Genomic DNA, 14,918 nt, shown 5'->3' with positions numbered 1-14,918 from the left:
CAAGGACAGTCCTGGTTTTTTAGTGCTGTCCAGGGTTTGAGAATTTTATGACTGGCAGGATTTTTTTAATTTTAGACCTATATGTTGGACATTGTGTTTTTAAACATTCTCTTACGGCCGTGCATCTCTCAGCCGACCTTGGAGCAAGTGCTGATGTTGATTTTCACAGAAGCGTAGCTACCGGTCTCGCTACAAGTTTTTACTTAGTCAGTTGACAACACAACAAGGGCAGTGTGTTTATGTTGTTTTCGTGTGTGAAGTAACTCGTCAACATGTTTTTTATCATTTTATCTCTATTCATTTTTTGTTTCATTGTTTAGCAAAGGGCAATCAAGGTAAAAATAATTTTGAACTATGATAGTAAATTTTCCCAATCCCGACTATAATAAACAAGATATTCAGTAGATTTAGGCTTGGAAATACTCTTCGGTTAAATATTTAAAAACTGCTTTCAGGTTTTTTTATTCTGATTTTTTTGAGGAGTGCGAAGATACATGGACCTTTGGCTCAACCAACCCAGCCACTGCCACTGTTACTGTATGTGTAACTGGGTGCACCTGCCTTTGATTACTGGAATAAAAAACATAAAATAAAAAGATTTACTGCTATGGGAAACGCAAGTATAGCACAGGCGAAGCTGGAATGGGAAGCTAGTAAATTATAAAAATGCTGCAGACTACAATGTGGCTACTGTAGTTTTTTCTTTAATTTTCACATTACAAACAAGCTTCTAGATTATGATTGCTTGGTGCTAGTTATTACAAATGGGCCACTGTAATAGCTGCCACAGACAAACCTCATAGTTTTATTTCAATGGAAGTAGAACTCAGCTAAAGGAACGGAATAAATGTAAGAGATGGATCAATCTTCAAAGTGATAGCTTCATGAAATAAAGGTTATTAAAATGAGTGTGTAGTTGTATAATAATTTAATAACACGAAGTCATGATTATAAACTGCACGTATTGTCGTATATAACGTGAATGGACCTTTGTCTAAGGAGGATGTTCATTGGCAGTTGTCCTATTTGTTAAGCTGTTCTTGAATTTGAATTTTTAACCATATAACTGAAATTATTATATCAGTTCCTGAGTTAAATCAACATAATTTTTTACTCCAGAGTGCAAACCAAAGCATCAATGTAATTGATCATTTAATTTCTACAGTTTCTCTGTTCATAACTGTCAGCAAAGACAGAATCTTTTATCTACACAGCTATGTATTATTCAAACCATTCTACTAGAAGAAGCCTTTCATTTCTGTCTTTGTTATTTCTATATTGTTCCAGATTTCTCTTAAAATATTTTGTACTGTGGTTTCTATTATTTGAGCATTTGTTTTCACTGTCTTTCCTTATCATTTTTCTATTATATCATCTTCATTGAAATCATATATCATATATTAAGATTGGCAGGGCATTTGTTTTTGACATATTTTACATCAGATGTCCCAATTTCATAGTAATATTAATTACTTTAAAAATAGAACCGATTTAATTTTTATATTGTTTTTTTCCTTAATTTAACCAGAATTAATTAATAACTAATAATTAGAACTAGTTAGTTTCTAAAACAGTGATCCTATGTGTAAAATAAATAATATTTCTGTACCGAAAAAGTTATGTCATAACAAAATTTATTGAAGGATCAATTGTTTTTGTTTTCTGTGAAATAAGTTTGCTAAACAATTTCATGGTTTCTCATAGCAACTAATATCTCACATTCTACTGTACAATTTTTGTCATATTTTGAGTAACTATGACAATGAAAACCTCTATTTAAATCATAATTTTTCAAAATTTTTATAAATGAATGCTGTTATAAAATTTTATGTAATTCAAAATTTTTGAAATTAAGTTTGTGGATTTTTTTATTCTTGTTTTTATTGAAAAATTTTAAGGTTAAGAATGGGAATAAAAATTTATAATTAATTCAGATAAATGGATTTTGATATCTTAATATCAAATCAAAGTTTCTTTTTACCAGCTTCTCTTGTGTTGAAAAATAAGTAAAATAAGAACTACGTTTAATGTAAGTTCATTTTATATTTACTTTTAAATATCTGTTTATATTATCATTATTATTGGGTGAAAAGGAAGGAACTTTAAACTTTTGAAAATAATTGTCTGGGTGTTTTTAAACTTAAATTAAAGAAATGTAATTAAATGAAAAATTCAAAAAGATCTGAGAGTTTTTTCTGTTAGCGAATGACTTTTCCAATTCAACTGTATAGACTGACTTCTGCAACTACATATAACCATGTTGTATCAATAATTTATTTGTATTATAACTTAAAATATAATTAAAACTTTAAAAAAATTAATTTACAATTAAATGAATTTGATACATTTGTAAGCCCTGGTGTGTTTCACCATTTAAGATATCTTAAAAAGAACTTTTAAAAATTAAGAATGTGATAAAAATTATTAATGTTAGATGAACCAAGGATGACAACTTTGAGATTAGGAGTTATTTAGTCATGCAGTTGATTATTTTTACATTAAATGAAGGTTTGTATTATGTACACACTGTTCTCAGCATCGTGCACAGTTGTAATTTTCTGTTTCAATGTTGAGTATTTCAAGAATTAACTTTGTAGATAGTGTTTATTGTTCGAAATTAATATGTCAGATTTGCTTTTCTGTAGAAGTAGTATCAAGTACTTAAAATACCAAAATCAACTTTAAATAATTTGATGAATTTTAACTTTGTGTTCCTTTTATGAAATAGTTCATCAGTATTGTTGTAATCTTTCAAGTTCAGAATCTAATCTTAAAATTAGTTGAATCTACACCTAAATCATATTATATTTTTTCTTCCAATAAGATGTGAATTATAACACTTTTGACATTCTGAAAAACAATAATAGTTTTTTATGTTTGTTTTCCAAGTTGTTTGTAGTTAATTTTAAATTGTATGGTAACCACCAAAAATGTTTTTTTTATTCTTACAATAAAATATTTCTCTGTTCTGAATAACTTACTTCAAATGGTTTTGATATCAACTTACATTATTTTATGCAATTATTTTGCATTAAAACTCTTTATCATGTGATTAAGCTGAAAATTCCAGTTGGTGCCCACAAAAACATACACTAATATTTAAATACAACTTCAAATTTGTTGAATAATGGAAAAACAAATTTTACAATAAATTACCAGCTTAGCTTTCTCACTAGAAAACAATCTTCTTTTTAGGTACTACAATTATGTAACAACTGTCATTGATTTTAATAATTTTCCATTATTTTGTTTCATGTCTGAGAAATAGATTCTGCTGGATAAAAATACCATAATGACCAAATAACAATGAAATAAAAAGAGGATTATAGGAAATTGTTTCAGAAATTTTTTGATCAGAACATATTTTTTCCTATTTTACATATATGCACATATCTATAAAGAAGAATGGATGTTGCATAAGAATTAATAATTATGTAGTTTCATTTATAGGTTTGAAGTAAATACGTCCTGATTAATATATCAAAATGATATGAAAAATTATATTGCAAGAGATTTACAGGGTTTATATTACAGCCTTGATTTTGTGTTGCTCTAGGAAGTTCCCTTTTCCATTAGAAAATAGAAGTTTGGAAAATGTGAATTGAATTTATTCTCAAAAGAACAATATTTCTGTTTAAAAAAAAAGAAGGAAAATGCCATTTCTCCATAAAAGCATCATTTTGATGTTCCAAAATCAACTGGAATTTGAAATGCTAATCTTATTAGTCTCAAATGACAGCACCTTTGAATAATGATGTCCATTTTAAAGGTAATCCTTTTGGTGCACAGAGTGAAACAGCAAGGTATTACCTGATAGAGCTAGAAGCTGATAGAACAGCAAGAATATTACCTGGATTTCAAATAATTTGGAAAGCTGTTAAACAACAGGAAACCACTACATTCATTTATTATTACATTGACAGGAAGTCATATGGGGAGAGAAAGAGCCTGAGGAAGCAAGTTATAATTACTAGTAAACAACATTAATTGTATTTATTTTTATAGAGAAAAATTTGTATTTTTATGGTTGGTCCAGAAGTATTGAACAGATCTTGACAAAGATTGTGCTCTGTTGAATATTAGGAAACCTCAGTGTATGCAATAAACACCAACTGTAACACCTCAACACTTCAACTGTTGGATTACTTATATAGCCACTGGTTATGAAACAGAATCCCCCAGATAGTCTGTAAGCAGGGTTAACCCCCATCAAAGCATAGAAATAACAAGGATGTAGGATCTTTGAAGATCTATAGCATGGATCCACTGAGAATACAGGACAATGTTGGAAAGAAAAGGTCAATAATAAGGGAAATAATAAGGGATTGATAATAATAAAAATAATAATAAGGAAAGGAAAGGATTAATAAGGAAAAAATAATGTTTGTCCAGAGGAACTGAGAAATGAGATAAAATACCCCACCCAAAGAAGTCTATTCAATTCACCTTCCAGGCAGTAGGAGTCTATCCAACTTCATGATTCCTCATGAGATGAAGGTATCCAGGATACCTGGATGAGAAATGCACATTATTAATCTACAATTTTATATTGACACTTTCAAATGTGTGTGGCATGTGGAAGCATTCAACATTGTCAAATTAAATGGACTGTAAAATTAACAAATTCTTTTTCACAAAACATTTTTGAAGAGTTATCTTTTTAAGGAAATCATAAACTTTTTACGATAAATTACTTGTTTAATTTCTTACAAAATTTGCATTGAAAATGCAAACTTTAAAATATTGAAATGAAATTGAATTGTTTTTTTTTTCAGAAAAAGTATGATTATTATTTTATTATAAAAATGGAAGATGAAAATGATGAAAATAACCCTCAAAAAGTTGATTCAAAAAGTACTTGTAATCTTTATGACATTGAACCTATTCTTTTATCAATAGTATGTATCTAATTTGTTCTTTTCCATTTAATTATTATTTTTTGACTAAGCTTTCTTTTTAAATAGTGTATTTTTATTAAACATTAATCTGGGTTTTCTCATAATGTCCAAGGGGTGTAAATGTTATAAGTTTTTAATCTTCATTGTATTGTTAAAATTTGCTTATCTTTTATGAGTTTTCATCACATAATAAATAAATTATTTTTGTGGGAGATCATGTTTTTCCTGCCTTTTGAGAGGTATCAGTTCAGAGAAAGTAATCTTTTCTATCTGTTCTGTTGAAATTACCAAATCAGTTTCTACATGTTGATTTATTAAAAACTTTGTTAACTCATAGAATATGTTAATTATTTTTCTACCGCTCTTTCAGAATGACAGTAGTTGTATGTAGCATATAGGAGTAATATGCAACACTGAAAAGAATTAGTCTCACCTTAGCAGGCTGGGGATTTTAATGTTGCAATCTGGTGGCTGTCTTACTCCTGGTGTAGGCAGTTATCCTGGTGCTAGAGGCTTATCATATCATATTTTTGTGCTGGAAGTAATTTAAAATTAAAGTATGAAGTAATTAAAATATATATATTCATATCTAAATGTACAAGGTATAATGTGAAAGTTAGTTCAACCATGAATCATTCTTGTGTCTTAATGTTCATCCTGTTCTGCTTTACATTTGAGTTATTGCAGTTGGACAAAAATGATGTTAATTCACAATATTACAATGTTTTACTGGGTGATTAAAAAAGGACTTCACAACTTTAAAAGCAAGCAAAAATTAATTTATATTGAACTCAAGTTTGTTACCCAACATTAACTTTGGTTTGATATGGCTTCCATTTGTAATGCAACATACATCACACTGAAGTTGGTTTCATTCCAGACTGTAGCCAGTAAGTCAGGCCTTACCTCTGCAGCTGTGGCATTAATTTGAAGTCTTAGCTCAACAAGATCAACAGGCAAAGGCGGTACATAAACCCGATCTTTAATGAAACCTCAAAAAAAAAAAATCTGGCAGGATCAAATCTGGGGAGTGAAGTGACCATGCAGTTGAACCTTCATGACCAATCACCAACGTGGGAATCGAGTGTCAAGAAAATCTCAGATTTGTAAGTGGTAGTGAGGTGGTGCCCTGTCTTGCTGACATTAATGGCGTTCATCTTGGTCATCATTCTCTAACTGAGAAGGTAGAAAATTTTGAAGCATATCCAGCCAGATAAATGATACCATTTACAGTTGTCTCTTGGAAGAAGAATGGAGCGTACAGACTTCGTTTACTTAGGGCACAAAAAACATTGACCTGAGGGCTACCACAGAATGTGCTGCAACATTTCATGAGGGTTTTGGCTACCCCATATTAGGCAGTTATGGGTACCTTGCAACTGATGTGAAACATTAACTCATCACTAAAAATTACATTGTCTAAAAATATATCGTTGTCTGCAGTTCTATCTATTATTTCCACACAAAATTGTAGTCGAGCAACTTTGTTGTAATCTGCAATGTGTTGAACTGTGGTTAGTTTCTATGGCTTCAAGTACAATCTTTTATATAATACATTTGTGGAATGCCAGTCTCACATTGAGTTCATTTCTTCAGACTATGTGTAAACCTTTCTCTAAGTTGGTTCCACAGCAGCTTCACAAGCATGACTGTCCTGGTGATTTTGTATGTTTAATAGAACAACCTGCCTCAATGAAGGTTTGGTACCAAGAGTAATTGTTTGCCTACTAGGAGGCTCCCTACCCTACTCTCTATGAAAACTATGTTGAACTGCAGTTGCTGACTGCAAATCATGAAAACAAAACCCACAGTGAGCACAGTTCTGTACCAGTAAATGTATCCATTTTTAACAACACTGGTGACAGCACTGATGGCCGAATTCGGTACTAATGAACTAGGTGAGTCAAAACTTGGTATGTTTTTGCTATGAAATGAGACCTCAGCTGAATCTGTAAGTTATCTAAATAAATTTTTATACGCTTTTAAAATTAAGTTCTTTTTTAATCACCTGTTATAATGACACTATTAAAACATTTGAATTTATGAAATTATGTATTTTATGCAATAAAATTAATAAAATACATAACTGCTCCTGACATAATTATGAAATAGAAAAACCTAATATTTTTACTACTACTGTACTAATTCTGCAGAACTCATATTCCTTAACTGAGGCAAACAGAGGCGGTAGTAAACTATACAATTTATAAATGTAATTTTATCTGAAAGAAAAAATATTTAAATGTTTTTTTAATCGTATTTTAAATTATTTTCTTCAATTGGCCTTTATTGCATGATAATTTTTGTCTTAACAAAAAAAAAATAATTAAAATGATGAACTCACAATGACAGAACTTATCTAACATAAAAATAAAAATGAAGTTTTTTAAAAACAGGAATTTTGCTGTTTTGCCCTCATAAATGATTTAGAATAGACATAACTCTCTGGACAACAAACACTTGCATTTGAACTTGTCAACAGCACTGTTGAATGATTTATTACGTTTTCTTGACCAGTGAAGAAAAGTCATTCCATCACAGATTTGTGTAAAATTTAAAAAGCAGTCCAGAAATGAGGTCCCTTAAAAATCAGTTCAGAGTGTATATGATGCAAGTTGTTTAGAGGGCTGGGAGAGAGTTTAAAATAAATGCATGCGTATTGACCAAGAACCAAAATAAATTATTGTGTTAGTATTAAAACACATTTTTTAAAAATAACTGTTAAAACACATAATTGAGAAAATCAGCACATTTTTATATTATAGGATAGCAGCTGGAACAATAATACAGATATGTTTTTAGAGTGTAATAACCTGTGATGAAACATGGAACTTTAGGATTTCATCCTAAAGTCAAAATAAGTAACTCAGCTTTTGCCTTCGCTGTAGGCCTTGTCTGGACATCTTAAATGTCCTACATCGTATCCCTCTGAACTAGCAACCAAGTTTGCGGAAGCACGATTCCCGTGCCTAGTTCTACTGATATTGAGCTAATTTTGTGAATCTCTCGTGATTCAAGGCAAATTAAACACAACATACATTTGATGAAATGGCTGGTGTAATTAATAAATAAATAATTAATAATAATAAATAAATAATAACAATAAATAATAATTAATAAATAATTTATTAATGGTTGTAATTAATAAATAAATTACTTAATCTTTAAATAACACTATTTATTTAACTAGTGTCTAGTTAATAGCCACCAGCTTGTAAGGTAATAATTATTAATAAATTAAAGTGGGTTATTGTGGCACCAAATATTAGTGATAACCTTTCCATGCAGAATGTTGATTAGTTTAAGACCTGGCAAACCCACTTATATTTCAACATCATGGCTCTTTTAACTGCAACTCCCAGCTAGCACCTGTTGGTCTAATTAAGATATGCTAAACTAGTGATCCATTCATGAAATAACTATAATTACATTCATTATACAAAGAGACACATCTGATTATGACTCCAAATCAAGAAAATTGCACTAGTTTTCAGTAGTAGACTGGATTATCACATAAATAATTGGTCAATGAATTAAATGCTGTTGTACACTAAAAAAAAAAAAAAAAATAAAATTGAAAACAGCTAATTTAATTTAAATCATAGATATTTTTAGAATAACTTTGTGATAAAAATGAAATAAAATTTTTTTTATTTAAATTTCTTCAGGAAAGTGCACAAGATAGAATAATTTATGAAGAAGATGAAACGTTTCTTTATGCACCTCCTCCAACTCCATGTTATTCAGTCGACTTACCAGAACGTTCTGCATCGGTACCTTCTATCATGAGGCTGAATAGTAATCAATCAAATCTATCAACGATGACAACCTTTCAGTTGTTATCTTCTGTTAAACAACGTCTTTCTCAGTTATCTCGTGAACAGCATACTTTATTATCTGGTGTTCAAGAAAAATTTTCTTTTGATTAAAAAAGTTTTTTTATTAATCTATAATGAAATTTAACTTATTACATGATGTCATCATTTTGTCTGTAAATATTCTGTTAACTATTTTTTTTTTCATTTGTATACATTTTGCTAAAATCTTGTCATGTTTTAAATATTATTTTGATTGCATTTTCCAATTTTTATCAAGAATAAGTAAAACCTTTGTATCGATGAATTCTTTTTAAAAACAAGGAATAAATAAATTTAATACTTAAATTATTGATTATTATCATTTTATTAATGATTATTTACTTTAATGAAATTAATTTTAATTAAATCATAGTATATCAAGTTAGAGATTATTTTTTGATTCTACAGAAAAATAGATGATTATCAATAGACTGATGATCTGTAATGCTGGAGTAAAGGGATTTATGTGAGATACATGACACACTTGTAAAAGTTGATGTATTTAATAATCAATATTTTTAAAAATCAAGTACTAATTATTATTATTTTACTACGTAAAGACTATCACCTCTCAATCTTAAATAAGAAATTTTGCTTTTCATTAGCTGCAGAAATCAATTTCATCACTTAAAAAATTTTACTTATTATTTTAAATAAAATTTTTATAGATTGTCTGAAAATTTAATTTGAAAAAAATGTTAAGCATTAACTTTTTTAACAAAAAGTTGCAAAAAATTATTACAGGAAGAAAGGGTAAAAGAAAAGATTGCTGTTTTAATTGTATTTAGAATTTTTTAAAGATTCCCAGTGAATGGGGAGAGTATGTTTGTATACAGTGTTTCCAAATTGCGCAACAATCTCTCGGGAGATGATTCTAAGAAAAAGAGTTCATGTAAACAAAGATCAAAAAATGGTTCTAGTGAGTTTTGGCTTGTGAAACATTTAGCCCTGCTTTCTGCTCCCTCTGTGAAATTAAACCTTACTAAAATTCTTTAAGTACAAATAATGAGATAAATTTGGTGCTTCCTTATAGTTTTTGATCTAAGAAATTGAATGAAGGTGGTTCCAGACCTACATTTTGCTTAGATTTTAAGAAAAACAAGATAAAATATGAAAAGGTTTTGTTGGAAAATACACTTTTTTAGATTTGGAATAAGTTAACTTTGATAATTTAGCAATAAAGTAATACACATTTCAAGTTAACTTTGTAGGGAATTACTGAGAAAATTGATCTAAAGAACGTTTATTAAAATTTAACAAATTTGAGATGTTCAACTTTAATTAGAAACAAAACACACAAACTGGATCAGAGAAATAATAAGATTTTTTAAACAGAACAATTTTCATCAATGTTGAACAACATAATGCAAATTAAAACAAATAGAAAACTAAAAAGATGATTTAAAAAGAATAAAAACCACATACTTTTTGGTTTATTTCTAAAAATTATTTAAACATCAGAATGGTTACTTGATAAAGTTGCAAACATTTTTTCAAAGCAGTTTCTCAACATGGCTGCCATTCTGTTCAGTGCACAGTAGAGCTAGGCGAATCCATGTTAGCCGGGCACATCTAACAGCATTATTATCATTCCTAATAGTTGCTCTGGCTTTTATTATATGATGTCTTAATTCTTCTTGTGTATTAATACGAGCAGAATAGACTAACCACTTCACTCAACCCCAAAGGAAAATGTCCAGTGGTGTGAGATCAGGAGATCAAGGTGGCCATTTTACTGGTCCGTGTCAATTAATCCATTACTTACTAAATGTATTATTTACATGGTTCATCACAACACAATAGTAAGCAGAAATGCCATCATTGAAAAACCACATCTGCACTCTATCTAAAAGTGGAATATCTTCCAAGAGTTCCATCAAATTTGTTTAAAAAAAATACAAGGACCGCTCTCCATTGAGCATTGGCAGTAAGAAAAAAGGGCCTATGAGATTATCACCAAGAAGACCATATCACACATTAAACAAAATAGTATATTGGAAGTGATTTGTAGTAGTCTCATGGAGATTTTCTTCTGTCCAAATGTGAGTGTTTACATAATTTCAAGCCATTTCTTGTAAAACAGGATTCATCAGTAATTGGAACATTACAAATCAGGATGTTCACATTTTCTAATTAACCATCGACTGAATTTCAACTGTTTATCAAAATCAGGTGGTAATAACTCTTGTACACATGTATGGAATGGATATAATTGTTGCTCCTGTAATGTTCACCATACACTTGATTGTAAAACATGAAAGTGATACGACATCCTGCTGGTGTTGAGGTGGGAGATAATTGTACCGCATTCACAATATCGCTTCTTCAGCATTGACATTTCTTACCAAACGTTCACAACCAGTATCAAATCATTCTGGTTTAAGAATACTTGTTTCTCAAACTTACCTGTCCAAAGTCTCAAATGTTTTATAATTCTGTTCGATCTGGATAATTTTCTCAGTATTCATGCACAACAGCCAATCCATTTTTATTTATTTTACCATAAATTAACATGTCTGTCAACTCTCCTAATGAAAACAAATTTGTTTTATCACCCATTGTGAATGACTGGCTGAACAATAACAGTACAAACACCACTCAAATGAATATTTGAATGCTAGACACTAAACTTGTTGATCAACTGTTTTTGCCAGCCTATGAAAAAATAGAAATATTTAATATGTTTTAGAAGTTTGTCTTTCAAATTTATTTTTATAATTTTTAGCATTTGTAGGTCTGTTTAAAATCATATCACTTTTTCGATCTAGTTCATGTGTTTTGTTTCTGATTAAAGTTAGAGAGATCTGGAATTATTCTGTGTACACTTTTTGTGTATTAACATTATTTGATAATTTATACTCTCCTGTCCTAGTCTTTGTTTGTGAATCGTGTAAAGCATTTGTGGACAAGCATTAGTAATTGAGTGATCCAGAATAATGGTATTCATTATATATTCATTCTTAGAAGTGAATGGAATTGTAGTAGCAACAGAGTTTAGGTGAAGTTAGTGTGTAATAAGCAACAGTACACTGAAGAGGGTAATGGAAAACCTTATTCAGGCTTACTATTAATCTTAGGATAAGATCTTGTTGTTCTTAACAATGTTTATGGTGTTTTTAGCAGTACTTCATCTTGTAAGATCATTTCAAGTCACATATAATTATTTGGTTACAGTATGTATAAAGAGTAAATTGTTAATAAAAATAGCATACAACTGTTAAATGATAATAAATATATACTATTTAAGGTATACAAGTATGTAATAAGTGGCTAAATCATTAATCTTTATATTTGAACTAGTTCTATTTTCCTTGCTATATGTTGAGAAAGAACTAATAGAAACTTCCTTGTATTTTGCTTTCGTTTTTATTTTATAAATAATGTCATTCTCTGACAGACAGAAAAAGTAATAATACTCAACCTAAGTTGTGCTTCTACCAGATAAAGCACATTACTTACAACTTGTCTTGTTTAAGAAGAATATTGCCTTTTATTTTAAATAATACAGAAATAGAATGTTTGAATAAAAAGAATAAAACCTAATAAAAATTTTAGTAACATTATGAGAAATTAACTTAACAGGCTACTTATTATTATTACTCATAATAAATGCTGCTTTTATGAATATACTTATTCACAGCTAATACAATGGTGTAATATTACATAAAAAATGATTTCATTTGGTTTAACACAGGGATGCATTATGCTGGATCGCTGTTCCGGTTCTGCTTTTTGGAAGAAATAAATAATTGTCCTGGGAGAAATTGTCCTTTCACATAAAATTTGTTTTTACTTTAACATTAGATATTCTTTGTTACCATATTTCTTAATGAAAGATATTATCACTAAATTAAATGGTGATGACAAAGGACACTGCTATAAATTATAAAATTGAGACTGCTCCAAAAAGGTCTTTGGTTTTGTATATACATAACAAAAAATGACGACAAAATAAGTCACTAAAAATCTAATTCATAAAAAAGTTAAAAATTTGACACTGAAAAGATAAGTTTTGCTTCTTAACATCAAAATCAAAGTGCATTTTTCATAACTTTGTCATGTAGCCAATTATCTTTGGCTGTTGACCATATTTTTGCGATCTGCTAAAATACAAAATCAAAAGTTTTGATACTGCAAAGTTTATGAGTGCATCTCTGACTTAATGCTTATCATTTTATTTTATATGTGAAATTAAAGTGGAGTGGGAGTTTATAATTCGTAACAGTTACAACCACCCAGTTACTGTTTTCAAACCCACCGGGTTGGCCTAGTGGTGAACGTGTCTTCCCAAATCAGCTGATTTGGAAGTCGAGAGTTCCAGCATTCAAGTCTTAGTAAAATCAGTTATTTTTACACAGATTTGAATACTAGATCATGGATACCGGTGTTCTTAGATGGTTAGGTTTCAATTAACCACATATCTCAGGAATAGTCGAACTGAGACTGTACAAGACTACACTTCATTTACACTGATACATATCATCCTCATTCATCCTCTGAAGTATTATCTGAAAGGTAATTACCAGAGGCTAAACAGAAAAAGAAAGAAAGTTACTGTTTTCAAGCTTACTAGGCTGGCCTAGTGGTTAACTTATCACAAATCAGCTGATTTCGAAGTCGAATATTCTAAGGTTCAAATCCTAGTAAAGGTAGTTATTTCCCAAAAATCTCACACGAATAAAATTGAACTTGGAACTTAAAAAATTTGAATGAAACTTCAATTTATGGGTACTTACGCCTAAGTGGGAGTTAAATTAATAGCCTCTCTCAGGTGTGAGTTAAACTGATTCTAAGAACCATACTTTAGATCTATGTTATATAAATTATTCTCTTACATAGCAGTGGTCTTTTTGATGCATTCAAAACAGTCGTTTGATCGTTAAGGTGTAATAGAAACGACCAACTTTATACAAATAAAATGGAAAAGATGAATAAATTTTTTTTTTCTTTTACAAGGACGAAAATGTAATAAGAAACGTAGCCTTCACTTCGTTTATTTAGCAATTATTTTTTTCTCTCATCTAATTTGAGAAATAATTAAACATCGAATTTCCTTTATGCTGAGATATATATCTTAATATTTAATAAAATGTTATATGTAACGACATACTAAAATTAAAAAATAATGTTTTATAAATAATGTGCGAAAAATAATAAGCCATGAAAGTTCGTTTACTTGTCAACTAAAAGATATATTTCAGTATTTTAGTTTATTTAATTAATCTAGATTTTATTTTTAAAGTAAACTAAGATTGAATTTGTTCATGTTAATACTATTCGCACCTGACAGCTGCTTGTTGCACGTGCTATTTACACGTGAGTAACAATGTACAAAACGTGTGAATCCCGGATGAGGCATAGTTGTTAGCTCATGTTGCTGTCTTATGTTGTTTTTCTTTCTTAGAACTGTCTGTCCGTAGCAAATAGGTAGTTATTGTAAACAACGCTATTTTTATACGAGTTCAAGAAGTATTTTCTTTACCTATGGATTGTCTATGTAAATATAAATGGCATACTTTAATGGTTATTTATATATTAAAAAAAAAATAAATAAATAACAATAAAAGTAATTAAATTAGTTTTTAATTTAATAATTTTTAAAATTTATTTCATATATAATGCAGTAAATATTAATCTTCTTTTTTTATACTTTTATTTATAGTCATATAAACAATTAGTCATTAGCGACTTATCAGTATAATGTACCGGTAAATTTGTAGTCTTGAACAAACTCAGGTCGACTACTCCTGAGACGTGTTTAATTGAAATCCAACCACCAAAGAACACCGGTATCTATGATCTAGTAATTCAAATCCGAATAAATGTTACTACTTTTATTAGAATTTGAGCCTGAGAACTTAGACTTCGAAATCAGCTGATTTATGACGACGAGTTTACCACTAGACCAACTCGGTGGGTTAAATATTAATCTTATTTATCCTTTTACTTATTATTTTTTTTTATTTGAAATAAACGAAACAGATTTTATCGGTATTACCTATATTAAAAACTACTAAATCAAATTTCTTTCAAAATATCAGAACGAGTTTTTAGAATACAATTATTGTTTTAGATTATGAAAAACCCCTACCCTAAAAAGTAAAAGATAATCTTTTTTCAATTTTCCTTAAATTTCGAATTTTTAAAGTCGGCTATAAATGGA

General features: G+C 29.3%; 1 protein-coding gene across 1 annotated transcript in view; it reads left to right on the top strand.

Moving 5' to 3' along the window:
* LOC142327456 (protein Aster-B-like) overlaps positions 1-8,939 on the top strand; it is a 94,060-nt gene extending 85,121 nt beyond the window's left edge. Inside the window, exons 15-16 of the transcript XR_012756994.1 lie at positions 4,776-4,898; positions 8,567-8,939. The gene's annotated coding sequence lies outside the window, so the exon portion shown is untranslated. The remainder of the gene's footprint in view (positions 1-4,775; positions 4,899-8,566) is intronic.
* The last annotated feature ends 5,979 nt before the right edge of the window (positions 8,940-14,918 follow it).

Source organism: Lycorma delicatula, chromosome 7 (assembly GCF_047948215.1).
Source record: "Lycorma delicatula isolate Av1 chromosome 7, ASM4794821v1, whole genome shotgun sequence".
In the NCBI taxonomy this organism is placed as follows: Eukaryota; Metazoa; Arthropoda; class Insecta; order Hemiptera; family Fulgoridae; genus Lycorma; species Lycorma delicatula.
The sequence above is the reverse complement of the archived record's forward strand: the minus strand, read 5'-3'. Positions and strand labels throughout refer to the sequence as shown.